At 46.6% G+C, this 15,145-nt stretch overlaps 1 protein-coding gene and 1 non-coding gene across 4 annotated transcripts in view; both read right to left on the reverse strand.

Annotated features, from left to right (window-relative positions):
- Positions 1 to 15,145, reverse strand: part of LOC126101139 (tau-tubulin kinase homolog Asator) — a 690,846-nt gene that overhangs the window by 278,169 nt on the left and 397,532 nt on the right. The window lies entirely within an intron of this gene.
- Trnat-ugu (transfer RNA threonine (anticodon UGU)) lies at positions 13,861 to 13,935 on the reverse strand. The gene has a single exon. It is a non-coding gene; the product is annotated as a tRNA-Thr (tRNA).

A 15,145-nucleotide genomic window follows, 5' to 3' on the forward strand; every position in this document is an offset into this window, starting at 1 on the left:
TGGTTCATGCACGATGGAGCTCCTGCACATTTCAGTCGAAGTGTTCGTACGCTTCTCAACAACAGATTCGGTGACAGATGGATTGGTGGAGGCGGACCAATTCCACGGCCTCCACGCTCTCCTGACCCTCAACCCTCTTGACTTTCATGTATGGGGGCATTTGAAACCTCTTGTCTACGCAACCCCGGTACCAAATGTAGAGACTCTTCGTGCTCGAATTGTGGACGGCTGTGATACAATACGCCATTCTCCAGGGCTGCATCAGCGCATCAGGGATTCCATGCGACGGAGGGTGGATGCACGTATCCTCGCTAACGGAGGACATTTTGAACATTTCCTGTAACAAAGTGTTTGAAGTCACGCTGGTGCATTCTGTTGCTGTGTGTCTCCATTCCATGATTAATGTGATTTGAAGAGAAGTAATAAAATGAGCTCTAACATGGAAGGTAAGCGTTTCCGGACACATGTCCACATAACATCTCTTCTTTCTTTGTGTGTGAGGAATGTTTCCTGAAAGTTTGGCCGTACCTCTTTGTAACACCCTGTATACAGCCGGGGCTTTACGGCGCGTCGAGTTCTCGACCGGGCTACTTCTCGACTGGAGACTGTTTACCAGAGTTTTCAGTACACTGCGTGAAACAGGTGCTCTTGTTAACTTGTAGTTCAACAACCTGTGTAGGAGCAGCAACTCATTGTTCAAATGAGGCAGCGTAGTCCTATTGCAAGCGCACGACGACTTGCTGCACGCGTGAGTGTCCCACGAACGCGGGAAAGGCGAACATTAGAAGCGGAAAACTTGTATCTATTTCACGTACATCGTTTCCAGAGTCTTAACAAGGGCGACAATGCCACACGACTTCAATTTTGTCACTGGTTAAGTAACAGTCGTCATTTGGCTGCAATTAACACTAGTCATTGATGAAGCCATGGAATCACTAACACACGTAATAATCATGGATGGTCGCAGGGAAGTCCAGACGATACAGTGCATACCAAATTCCAAGTTTGTTTTTCGACTAGTGTTTGGTGCGGTACCATCAATAACATGTTAATAGGTCCTGTCATACTAGAAGAGCGAATGATGGGACGAAATTATTCGCGTTTTTTTTTTTTTTCAATTCGTTTGTTGAACACCTTGAGGACGCTTTTTTTGGCCATGCGGACTGCGATGTGCTGCCAGCACGACGCTTTTTCCTTCTAGTTTTACCAGACGCGTGAGGGAAACTCTCAACTGCACTTACCCTAATCTCTGAATTTTTCATGACAGCAAAATAAACGGTTACCAAGACCGCCAGACGTTACGCCATTAGAATTTTTGTTTACGGGTCTGGATGAAGTCTGAGGCGTACAAACGAAAGGCGAACAGGCGTCTCCTAGCGCCGTGGACATCTGCCGTCCTCGTCAGGGACCGTGGACTGGCACTCAGACAGGGAGAACAGCGCATTCTCCCAAGTGTGCGCAGACGTAATGAATGTGACTGTGGGATATTCGAACACTTATTGTCAACTGTAGAAATGTTGTGTTGTGCGGAATACGATAGTGCTTAGAGGTGAATGTTTTACAATTGACGCTTTGTAAAACGCATATTGTAATGTTTACTAGCCGCTGTGCATGTGTAAACCTGACAGTTCACTGTGTATCGAAAATAAATAATGGTGTACCTTAAATATGTTCTAGCTCAGGATCCATTCGGAAAGGGGAATGTGTACATACGAAGTGTTTTGCTTCAAATGATCATTCCTGGAATATTTATGAATACTGACCGTTCTTCGTGGGACACCCTGTATACATCACAAAATGATCTGAAGAGGCGAGGCAGTTTACCTTCATTCTATTTCATTTTCTTTCTAGAATTATTGGTTCAATTTTGTGATTTTTTTACTTCCAAATTCCAAATCCTTACAATGTTTTGTCGAACTCATTTGAGCAGTAAAGGCGGTAAGCCGTACGCATTTCTAACAGCGGTTTTTATTTTAAATGGTTGACACATTTTTCGCATCAATTTCACTTTACGCGTAGTTTTTGTTAGAGTTTCACGAATAATGTTTACTAACTTATTTGGATTTGTAAATGTTTTCCGCCAAAGATATTTCATGTATTGATTACAGACATCATCATGGTTTATAATGTAGAGAAACATGTAATTACGCGATAGTTGCCCAGAAAGTAATGCACTGTATTTCTTTTCTCAGCCGAAAACAATGCTACGATTGTGAAAAGTTACGTACGTAATACTTGAAGCCTCCTCAGTGAGCGCGGCAAGTTCCCGTCGCTTCCGACAGATAGCGTAGCTGCAGGACAGTTTCAAAATGGCGTCTGTTGGTGATGTACGTTATAAGGAACGTGCCGTCATTGAATTTCTCACTGCACAGAAAGAAACTGTGGGGAAAATTCACAAACGCTTGTGCAAAATCTATGGAGCACCTGCTGTCGACAGAAGTACAGTTAGTCGCTGGTCACGGAAGGTGAGGTCATCAGAAGGCGGCTCGGCGGAGCTCAACGATTTGTGCAGCAGTCGGGGGAGGCCATACACGGCTGTAGCAGCTGACAAGTTGCAGCGAGCTGATGTTGTCATTCGTGAGGACGGACGCATTACGACTCTGCAGTTGGCGCTGCACCTGTCAATCAGAAAAGGAAGTGTGGACGCAATTATACGCACTCTAGGTTATTCAAAAGTGTGTGCAGGGTGGGTCCTGCGGTGTCTAACGGTGGATCACAAATCGCACAAAAAACGTTTGTCTTGATTTGCTGCAACGTTTTGAAGCTGAGTGGGAGGCCCTCTTGTCCCGGATTGTGACAGGTGATGAAACTTGGGTTCACCAGTTTCAGCCCGAAACAAAACGACAGTCGATAGAACGGGGCCATCCCCACTCCTCACAGAAGAAAAAATTCAAAGCAACTGCGCCGATAAGGTAATGATCACCATGTTCTAGGACTGTGAAGGTATGATTCTCATTGTTGTGATGCCAAGAGGCGGTACCATTAACTCAGAAGCATTGTGTCAGCACATTAACAAAACTCAAGACACACTTCCGGCGACTTCGGAGCCGCAGCAACCCAGGAGATGTTTTGCTGCAACACGGTAACACCCGGCCCCACACAAGTCTGAGGAGTGATGAACACATCACAAAACAGGGTTGGACAGGGTTACGCCAACCATCCTACAGCCCTGACCTAGCCGCCTCGGATTTCCACTTGTTTGGGCCATTAAAGGATGCCACTCGTGGACGAAAAAAATGGTTCAAATGGCTCTGAGCACTATGCGACTTAACATCTGTGGTCATCAGTCCCCTAGAACTTAGAACTACTTAAACCTAACTAACCTAAGGACATCACACACATCCATGCCCGAGGCAGGATTCGAACCTGCGACCGTAGCAGTCGCGCGGCTCCGGACTGAGCGCCTAGTACCGCGAGACCACCGCGGCCGGCTCGTGGACGACATTTTGAGGACGATGATGAGGTGATTCACACAGTGAAGCACTGGCTCCGCCACCGGGACAAAGATTGGTACCGCCAGGGCATACACGCCCTTGTTTCGCGCTGGAGGAAGGCCACAGAGCGGAATGGAGATTACGTGGAAAAATAGGGGGTTCAGACGAAACACAATTCTTTCGTGCGTGTTATTCTCATTATGTTCAATAAAGAATTGTTAAAGAAAAAGTGCGGCTCACTAATTTCTGGGCAACCCTCGTACATCTGTGGTGTTTCCCAGCAGTACATTTAAATTAAGAAACTATTTAAAATTACACGTTTCTGATGTATAACTTATCTTTTTTTCATTTTTAGATTCCGTACATGAATCGGTAAAAACGGAAACTTTATAGGATCACTTTGTTGTTCGTTTGCCTGTCTGTCTGTCCGACTTTTAAAACCACTTTTTCTCAGGAGCGGGTGCGTCGCCGTGCGACAAGCTCATCTCCAGCTCCGCAAGACGACGGTTGACATTCCGCTGCCACAGCGGAATGTCAGTGTGCACCGCCCTTTTTAGGTCCTGCACTTCCGCACTCGAGCCCAAGTCCTTGGCCTCAATTGCGGAGTGCACCTTCTCGTCTATTTTTTTTTGTAAATTCGTTTTCAATTTTTTTCGCCTGTTCGGACATTTTCTGCTCTATTGCTTGACTTGTGTCAATTTCTAATTTTATCGGTGAAGTTTATGTCACATACTAAGAGTCTTGATCCCTTGTCGGTGTAAAGCTTTGGGGCTTTTGAGTCTGTCCAGTGAAAAGATACGGGCGTTAACGGCACACATTGTGAGGCTCGCAAACTCACGCAGCAAAACCAATAAAGCACTTCCCGTTGACCTGGAATCATGGAAGCTGACAAGAAGCAAAGCTCAAGTAAAGGCAAAAAATATGAAAACTGCTAATTTGTAATCGTATCACGCGAAAAGAAAAGTTTTTACCATTTGTTATCCAACTGTCCTGACCGTCTGTTAAAACCCCTTTTTCTCAGGAATTACCATACCAAATCCGAAATTACGGAAAAATTGAAACTAACATTAAAACATTCTCGAAACACTGGGAAATGCCGTTCCCGATATCTCGCTAGTATCGATATCGATAACAGGTAAGGGTAGTCGAGGTTCTCGATTCCCGGGATGGATGAAGTATCCACAGGGCGCGACTCCTACTCGGTATTGACCAGTTTTTGTTTCCGTGTGTCCATTGGTTCTTCTGCCGGCACTAGACACACAATGGATAGTTCGTCACATTTACCGTCACAGTTCGGTTTTGACTGATTGATTGATTTTAACAGGAGAGCTAAAACAGCTTAGGTCTGATCCGCCACTGCCCGAACCGAAACTAGATTTATTGTGCGGTATCGCTCCCTGTATATCTAGTAAAGCCAACCAGTGCCCTTAAATAGTGCAAGGAGTCCCTCTACCAGTTTTTTGTTAGACACAATTTCTTCAGGTCTAGTTGTCCCGAAGATTCTGAATCTTTTATCTCCAATGCCATGCATTCAAAGGTTAGGTGTGATGCAGTTTCTTCACCCTCAACACAGATCCCACATTTAGGGTCCTCTTCCATTATACCCATTGTGTGTAGGTGCTTTTTGAAGTCATCAGTCCAGTCATGAGTTTAATCTCCTTCCTGTTCAATCTCAGGATTACAGAGCTTCTTTTAAAACATGGCTTGGGCATTATTACCTTACCATGTTTTTGTTTATGGACCTCGGTCCAATATCCTACGTGCTATTTCCTAAGCCAGTTTCGTTGTTCTAATTTGATCATAGCCTTGGTGATTGTCAAGACAGGCTCCGGTCCAATAAACGGAGTTGTTGCCCCCATCCTAGCCAATCTATCGGCTTGTTCATTACCACGGATCCCTGAGTGGCCAGGGACCCACACTAGGTACACCCTATTGCTTCCCCCTAGCTCCACCAGAGCCCTGTGGCAATCTGCAACAGGAGCTGCCAATGATTTCAGGGCTGACTGGCTGTCTGAATAGATGTAGATGCTACGGTCACTGTATCACCTACTCATATTCTTCTCCACACATGCCCTGATTGCAGTAATTTCGGCTTAGAATACAGTTTCCCTAGAGAGAGGCTGATCTCCAGTCTTGGCTGAACCCCGTACAACCCTGCCCCAACGCCTCGATCTGTTTCCGACCCACCGGTGAACCAAACGACGTCCCCCGTATGGTGTCGAACTGTTTTCTCCCACTGCTCTCTACTTCGAATTATTATGTTGTAAGGCTTGTCGAAGCAGTTGGGAGTTATTATATAGTCGTCAGGCATTTCCCCAGCCATACCTATACTTACCTCACTCACTATGTTAGTTTTGGCCACTTTTAAGTCTGTATGCCTCAGCTGCTGCCTCCATCTTATTCCAAAGGTGTAGTGGAGGCATATCCAGCATGGCTTCCATTCCAGCAGTTGGTGTGCTGCTAATTCCGCCCGTTGTGGCTAAGCAGACCAATTTCTGCACCTTAGCAAGCCCTTTAACAGCAACCCGCTGTTCTACCTTCTTCCACCCCACTACGGCCCCATAGGAAGTCCTAGGTCTAACCACTGTGGTGCATACCCCTGGGGCTTAGGCCCCAGTTTTTGCTACAAGTCCTCCTAGTACTCACTAAAGTACTTTTTGCCTTGTAGCAGATACTCTTAATATGAGGGGTCCAAGTTAGCTTCTCATACAAGGTTGCCCCTAGATATTTCTCTGTCCCCTTCACAGGTAGAGTTTCATCGAAGAGCTTTAGATTCCAACTTGCATGCTGGATATGTCTCTTCGTAAATGGCACCACAACAGTCTTCTTAGGATTAACTCTCAGATCCTGTTTAATGCACCATTTTTGGTTCAAATGGCTCTTAACTTCTGAGGTCATCAGTCCCCTAGAACTTGGAACTACTTAAACTTAACTAACCTAAGGACATCACACACATCCATGCCCGAGGCAGGATTCGAACCTGCGACCGTAGCGGTCACGCGGTTCCAGACTGTAGCGCCTAGAACCGCACGGCCACCATTTTTGCACAATGTCCAACCCTCCTTGTGCCATATTCCTTACTGTGTCAGTGAATTTGCCGAGTATTAGTATGACAAGGTCATCTGCGTATCCTTGGCAGAAGCATTGTCTGGAATTTAGTTCCTAAATGAGTTCGTTGACCGCTAGATTTCACAATAGAGGGGACAAAACTCCTCCTTGTGGGCAGCCTCTAGTGGTCTTAATTACCATCTTTTCATTCATCATGATAGCCGCTACCTTCCTTCCACTAAGCATGGCTCTGGTCCACCTACATATAGTGGTCCGCAGGTCATGAATCTCTGCTGCCCTTACCATGGCATCGAAGGTTCGTGTTACAGTTGGGTGCTTCATTATATGTAAAAGAAGACGCGAAGTGTGATGTAGGGGAGGGGTGGTGAGTGGAGGGGGAGGGGGAGGGGGAGGGAGGCGGACTTGCTTCATAAGCTGAGCGGCGGGGCGGGGCGCGGTGTCTTTGTCTAGCAGCCAGCCGCACTCGTCTGCTGGCAGGTATTTCTGGAGGTCGGGACGGACGTTCTAGCTCCGTCAGAACGCCGTTCTGTGGCGCAGACGGGGCGCCGTTCTAGCGCCGGGACGCCCACACACCTGTGGAAACCCGACCTACTCTGTGTGGCTACTGGGACGGGCCCTCGCGCTGCTGGATGCAACACAGGCTCTGCGCTGCCAAGCACGTGTGAGTTCCGGCGCGGCGGTATACAGAGGGAGAGAAGAGGTAACACTCGTAACAGCTGGATCACTAGCTGTAACACTCATTGACGGTGGTGAGATATGTAGCAACAGATTCGTTCACGGTTTGTCAGTACCTGCTTAACACAGCTTTACCCACTTTTTTTTCCCTCTCTTCCTTTTCTCGGCAGATTTCCGTGATCTTGGGAGAAAATTGTCGAATGGCATCCGTTTCCTCTTCAACAGCTTAGCAATCGTTCAATGCACACCTGAACGGTTTGTCTACAATATGCTATCGTTCGCCCAACGGAGTACTTCCGTCATAGAAATGTAGGTATGGAATTTAACATATGAAAATGGTGAAAAGTCTCGTTACCAGGAGCTTCTCGACACCACCGCTCCTCTAGAACATCGCAAGTCTTGTTAGCCTAGAATCAACTCGACAAGCGGCCCTTGTAATATTTCTGGCTTATTCAGCCATCATATTAGGCTCCAGGAAGCTATTCCCAGGGTAGTGGAGATGCAAGAAGCATAGAGATGACGCAATGTGGTGTGAGGTACCAGTGACAGATGTTAGATTCGGTACCATTCCCGTGAGAAAGACCGCCTGCATGATGCTGCTGCTCTGTGATTGGATGCTGTGTTCGGCGGTAGGGCGCCAAAACGTTAAATTTTAGTTGCTATTATTAATTAAATCTGTCATCCAAATTACTTCATTTTTTTAAATAAACATCTCTCAACAGCCAGCTACCAGTCAGTCATTTCAAAGTTATTAAAATCAGAGTATTACTAAAACAAAAGACTGACTATATTACTGCCGATGCACTTCGGTGGCGTTCGGGTCACGCCCTGCTGGCTTGGCGCGCGAAGTGTCTCGGGCAGTCCGGCTCTCCAGTTCTGGCCGTTCCAGTAGACAGACATGTTGTCTGTTATAGCAGTATTTGTTTCACGCAGTTTTATTTACTACAGTTCAAATGGTTCAAATGGCTCTGAGCACTATGGGACTTAACATCTATGGTCATCAGCCCCCTAGAACTTAGAACTACTTAAACCTAACTAACCTAAGGACAGCACACAACACCCAGCCATCACGAGGCAGAGAAAATCCCTGACCCCGCCGGGAATCGAACCCAGGAACCCGGGCGTGGGAAGCAAGAACGCCACCGCACGACCACGAGATGCGGGCGTACTACAGTTTCGATCGTCGCTAGGTACAGACATGTTGTCTGTAATAGTAGTATTTGATTCATGTAATTTTATTCTCCAGTTCTGACGGTTCCAGTAGACAGACATGTTGTCTGTGGCAGGATGTATTTCACGTTATTTTAGCCAGATGTAATGAATGTGGAAAGATATATTCAATACATTGTGATATAGAATAGTTTCTCGTGTCTATATCAATAAAAACGCGAGTGGCATCCCAAATGAGTTATAGTTTATTCGTAGCAGCAGTTCCTTGCGAAGTTAATTTCAGCCTCAAGAAAAAGAATCCACGACGCGCGTGCTGTTTTCTGCGCCGGGGACATCATCATCATGAAGACAGCAGGTTAGTGAAGCGTACAAGAACTTATGTATCCCACACAGGGCAGTGGAAACAACTAGGCACCTCACCTGTACTGCATGCGCAGTACAAATGTGCTCAGTGACACGTCATCTGCAGTAATGCAGAAGAGGTAATGAAGGATGAAAGTATTAACACTATCTCACTTTTATTCCTTTATTCTTGCCGTACCCTGGAAAGATTTGTGAGAAAATCGTTGCGCCTGCTACCGCTCCCGCCAGGTGTGACGCTATATAACATCTGCTCATATACCTGTGTATAAACACTTTTTGGGGGGGGGGGGGGGCATCAGTCTTCTGACTGGTTCGGAGTGGACCACAACGAATTCCTCTCCCTTGCAAACGTCTTCATGTCAGATCAGTGCTCGCATCCAATGTCTTCAGTTATTTGTTGGATGTATTAAAATCTATGTTTCTGTCTGCAGTTTTCACCCTGTGCAGCTGCCTCCCCTACCACGCAGCCTGTTCCTTGATGTCCCTTCTTTTGTAAATATTTCCCACACGTTCCTCTCCTCGGCGATATTGCTGTGAACTTGAGACTAACTAATTTTTAACATCCTCCTGTAGCACCACTTCGATTCCTTTCTTTCCCAGTTTTCCCACCGTCGGTGATCCACTAGCATGGTACGCTGTCCTCGAAATACACATTCTCAGCAAATAAAATAGTGTGTAAGTAGGCTGTTTATGTTTTCTTATTGGCAATGTTACGTAGCGCTCTGTACGAAAATCACTGGCTGTGCTGTGTGCAGTCTGTGGCTAGTTTGCATTGTTGTCTGCCATTGTAGTGTTGGGCAGCGGCAGCTGGATGTGAACAGCGCGTAGCGTTGCGCAGTTGGAGGTGAGCCGCCAGCAGTGGTGGATGTGGGGAGAGAGATGGCGGAGTTTTGTAATTTGAAATTGAACTGCTATATATATTATGATTATTAAGGTAAATACAGTGTTTGTTCTCTATTAAAATCTTTCATTTGCAAACTATTCCTATCAGTAGTTAGTGCCTTCAATAGTTTGAATCTTTTATTTAGCTGGCAGTAGTGGCGCTCTCTGTATTGCAGTAGTTCCAGTAACGAAGATTTTTGTGAGGTAAGTTATTTGTGAAAGGTATAGTTTAATGTTAGTCAGGGCCATTGTTTTGTAGGGATTTCTGAAAGTCAGATTGCGTTGCGCTAAAAAATATTGTGTGTCAGTTTAAACACAGCCGTGTATAAATTGTTCCTAAGGGGACGTCTGGCCGGCCGTTGTGGCCGTGCGGTTCTAGGCGCTTCAGTCTGGAACGGCGCGACTGCTACGGTCGCAGGTTCGAATCCTGCCTTGGGCATGGATGTGTGTGATGTCCTTAGGTTAGTTAGGTTTCAGTAGTTCTAAGTTATAGGGGACTGATAACCTCAGATGTTAAGTCCCATAGTGCTCAGAGCCATTTTAGTGTTACGTCTTACGGAACTCACCGTATAAACATGTTTGCAAATCTCCGAGCGATTCAAGAATTAAATGCAACTATGCTAACAGAGCCTTGTACATACAGCCTGTCAGCTCATAACTGAATTTCATTTAAATATTTCCTCATCTGCCCAGTGCCTTTTATTACACGAGGGATATTCGCAAAGTAAGGTCTGATTGGTCGCGAAATGGAACCGACAGTGAAAATCCGTTGAATCTTTGCACAGATACGTTGGGAAGTGTCGCATCATGTCGCTCTTTTCAATTCTGAGCACACAGTGAGCACGTAAAGATGCCTTGAACAATAGTGTCTCCCACCAAGTATGGGTGCCGGCTTCGAGGTTTCGCATTGTTTCATAAAACCCTGTTAACCTACCCGTCATGCATTTCTTTCTTCACGACAGTTGTCGGCAGCACACTGCATAGCCACTGAGGATGCTCCTGCAGCATTTTCCTTTGGACGTGTTTGATCACTCACCATACAGCCGGGACTTGGCTTCCTCTGATTTTCATCTCTGTTCAAATTAACCGCTAGCTATGAAGACACCATTTTGACACAGACAAAAAATTGCAGAACAGCCTACAGAAATGGCGGAAAGTATACGCGGCCGCTTTCAGTGACGAGGGTATTGGAAAGTTGATGCAAAGCTATGAATGTCAAAGTCGGGAGGCGCAGCAAAGTGTTGCAAATAACAGATTTTTGATTTTCACTGTGGTTTCCATTTCGTGTCCGATCGGACCTTACTTTCCTAATAGCCCAGTGAGCGAGGTGGCGCAAACGTTAATATACTGGACTCGCTTTCGGGAGGACGACAGGTGAAACCCGCGTTCGGCCATTCTGACTTAGGTTTCCCGTGATTTCCCTAAATCGCTTCAGGCAAATGCGGGGACGGTTCCTTTGAAAGGGTACGGCCTACTTCCTTCCCCATCTTTCACTATTCCGATGAGATTGACGATCTCGCTGTTTGGTCCACTCCCCCGAATCAACCAACCAACCGAATATCCCACGAATCTAACGCTGTCGTCACAGATCACCGTCACCACAATGCTCAGGTGAGTCAAATATTATTGTGGGCCTAGCCAGTACCGGCAATGTACCTACCTCGCTAAATATCTCAAGTTGGATAAGTTTCTCTTTATTTTCGGTGGTGCATTGTCTTTCGGCCGCTAAATTTGGTGTTAGACACCAACCGTGACTGCTCAACCCTCCACACCAAATGTATCCCACTCTGAAAGGAGGTTCGTCAACTCACTGTCAGCTACTACCAAGTCTCAATCTAACGTATTGCTCAGGCTTCGCTACAGATCAGTCTGTCATCACAAAGAGCCCTCCAAATAACAACATAGGTGAAAATAAAAGTCATTAGTGTTTGTCATATTTCTGTTTCCGTATATATGTCGTAACTCATGGGACTAAGCCCACGTCGGATATTGGCAGCTTGAGTTGACAAAAATTTTCTCAATAACCTTTGGTAGGAAATGCATCCTTGCGAAACTACGGCTGTAAAACGTTAGCCAATCAGAAACAAGCGAAAGCAAATTTTTCAGGTTACCTAACCTCTCTGGGTGTGTCTAACAGAGGGGTTTTGTCCAACTAAGCTGCCGCTGTGTATTGTTGTGACTGATGTCAATTTTGCACCTATTTTGAAGATAGAAATTTCGAGGATTTGTTGTAAAAACGTGATTTGAGAAAAGAAGGTGTTTCAAATTTAATTCGTGTTATTGTATTTTACACAGGAATTTATGGTTTCGCGGCGATATGTGCTGATAAAATTCTCTAGAGGTTCGTGCCGCGTCAAATGGGACAAAATCCACGAGATTTCGGCGGAATATTCCTCGGCCACAGTCAAGCGGTAACTGTCTTTTGGTTGCTACCGCCGACCTTATGTAGCCTCGCTGCCTTCTATGACATCGCTCCAGAGCCGTATATGGTAATGTTTTCGTTGCGCGGCCGCCTTACCCGCCTTAAACGTCCGATGAGCGGGTCCCAATCCGTGCTTAGCTTCGTGACTACACCCCCCTGCCGGCCGGTGTGGCCGTGCGGTTAAACGCGCTTCAGTCTGGAACCGCGTGACCGCTACGGTCGCAGGTTCGAATCCTGCCTCGGGCATGTGTGTGATGTCCTTAGGTTAGTTAGGTTTAATTAGTTCTAAGTTCTAGGCGACTGATGACCTCTGAAGTTAAGTCGCATAGTGCTCAGAGCCACTTGAACCATTTGAACTACACCCACAATGAAGACAGCGGCCTACAGCTAAGCACGGCTTGGACCCGCTCGTCGGAAGCCTGAAGCGGGTAAGGCGGCCGCGCAACGAAAACATTGCCTTGTACGGCTACAGAGCGAGCACGAGCGGTCACCAGTGACCTCACAGGCGGCATCGCGGCTATATGAGGACGGCAGCAGCAACCAAAAGACAGTTACCACTTGAAAATGGCCGAGGAATAGTCGGCCGAAAGCTCGTGGATCTTAAACCACTTGACGCGGCGGAATTTTACCAGACATTGTACTTTCCACTACCGCTTGTCGACTGTCTTAGTGGAGTGCGGTGTCTACGTTACAGCTTCTTATTTTAAAAATTAACGACATTACCGTACTTTCAACGTGACTGGTTTTTTAGTGAAGCTGCTGTTAGTATATATACAGATAAGTCGCCTCTGATGTAAAAAGTTATGGATAGGAGTTTAAAGTTTGCCTAGCTTTGGCTGTTCACCTGCCGGCCGCGGTAGACGAGCGGTTCTAGGAGCTCAGTCCGAAACCACTCCACTGCTACGGTCGCAGGTTCGAATCCTGCCTCGGGCATGCATGGGTGTGATGTCCTTAGGTTAGTTAGGTTTAAGTAGCTCTAAGTTCTAGGGGACTGATGACCACCGATGTTAAGTTCAAAAATGGTTGAAATGGCTCTGACCACTATGGGACTCAACATCTTAGGTCATAAGTCCCCTAAAACTTAGAACTACTTAAACCTAACTAACCTAAGGACATCACACATACCCATGCCCGAGGCAGGATTCGAACCTGCGACCGTAGCAGTCCCGCGGTTCCGGACTGCAGTGCCAGAACCGCTAGACTACCGTGGCCGGCCCGATGTTAAGTCCCATAGTGCTTAGTGCCATCTGAACAATTTTTTTTTTTTGGCTGTTCAGCTAATTCAGTCAATCTCTGCACACCTTAACGCCGTATACTAGCTGGTACAAGTGGGTTCAAGTGTGCAATTTCCTTAGTTGATTCAGTATCGTTTTACGGCCGTTCCTCCGGAAATGTCCATTTTCGACCTGCCTTTAAATGGAAAATCCAGATCGATTCGACGTCCCTTACCCTGCTCTCACCTTATTATCAAGTTTGTTTTCCTCCTACCTGTATATCTATATATACGATGGAAGTTCAACGCAACATTTTTTTTCTGAAAGTCGGTTGGGCCAAGATTCCAATGCACCTCACTATTCTCCACTCTTGTTTGCTTCGAAACCCTGCTTGTCAACGCAATCTCCCGTCAATGCGACAACCGTACGCCGCCTTCCTGCGAGGGCCTGTACGCCAGCATGGTAGCACTCTGGTGGTCACCGTCGAAGCCAACGTCTTGGTGCATGAGGAACCTGCGCATCATCCACGTACTGCTTCCCGCGAAATGCATAATTAAATGATGACTACCTGACAACCTCAGCTGCCTGCAGATGTTGTTGATATACCTCGATGTGGACAGCTGAAAATGTGTGCCCCGACCGGGACTCGAACCCGGGATCTCCTGCTTACATGGCAGACGCTCTATCCATCTGAGCTACCGACTGCAGGGACTTATCCCTTGCACGCCTCCCGTGAGACTCACATTCCCAACTGTCCACAATTCTACATATGTATTGTACCTTATAGACATTTGCCCACCCACTCATTACTCGCGCACGCTTTGGCGAGGTATAACAACAACACCTGTCGGCAGCTGAGGTTGTCAGTCAGTCATCATTTATTCCAGGGAAAAGCTGCACGGTCATCAACAGTAACTGTTCTTTCGAGAACAATTTACTGTCTTCGTATAAATGCATAATTAATTGGGCCACACGGATGGAAGTGGTAAGGTGCGAAATCGGGATGTGGGACGGATCAGGAAGAACAGACTAGTGAAGTTTTGTGAGCTCCAGCGCTTGCTTGGCCTCTTCAACAATGTACGCTGAATGGAGCGGTATGAAACACTTGTGCCGGCGTCAGATGTGCTACGCAGCGCCGCGTCTACTGCGGATAAGCCTGCGACGCCTACGTTCTGTGCTGAGCCACGGGGGCCACCTACTCGTCGTTTGACCGTCCTTCAACCACTTTCCAGAAATACTCACGACAGTAGCACGAAAACAAACAAACAGCTTCGCCATTTCCGAGATTCGCGTTCCCAGACGCCGGGGCGAAACATCCTCCCGTTTGTTACAGTGGATATTCCCATTCGCGGCCCACGATCGTCGCTAGAATGACTCCTTAGTCGTCTGCTTTCCACTTACACTACTGGCCATTAAAATTGCTACACAAAGAAGAAAGCAGATGATAAACGGGTATTCATTGGACAAATATATTATACTAGAACTAATATGTGATTTCATTTTCACGCAATTTGGGTGCATAGATCCTGAGAAATCAGTACTCAGAAGAACCACCTCTGGCTGTAATAACGGCCTTGATACGCCTGGGCGTTGAGTCAAACAGAGCTTGGATGGTGTGTACAGGTACAGCTGCCCAAGCAGCTTCAACACGATACCACAGTTCATTAAGAACTGGCGTATTGTGACGAGCCAGTTGCTCGGCCACCATTGACCACACGTTTTCAATTGGTGAGAGATATGGAGAATGAGCTGGCCAAGGCAGCAGTCGTACATTTTCTGTATCCAGAAAGGTCCGTACAGGACCTGCAACATGCGCTCGTGCATTATCCTGCTGAAATGTAGGGTTTCGCAGGGATCGAATGAAAGGTAGAGCCACGGGTCGTAACACATCTGAAATGTAACGCCCACTGTTCAAA

The sequence above is a fragment of the Schistocerca cancellata genome, chromosome 9 (genome assembly GCF_023864275.1).
Source record: "Schistocerca cancellata isolate TAMUIC-IGC-003103 chromosome 9, iqSchCanc2.1, whole genome shotgun sequence".
In the NCBI taxonomy this organism is placed as follows: domain Eukaryota; kingdom Metazoa; phylum Arthropoda; class Insecta; order Orthoptera; family Acrididae; genus Schistocerca; species Schistocerca cancellata.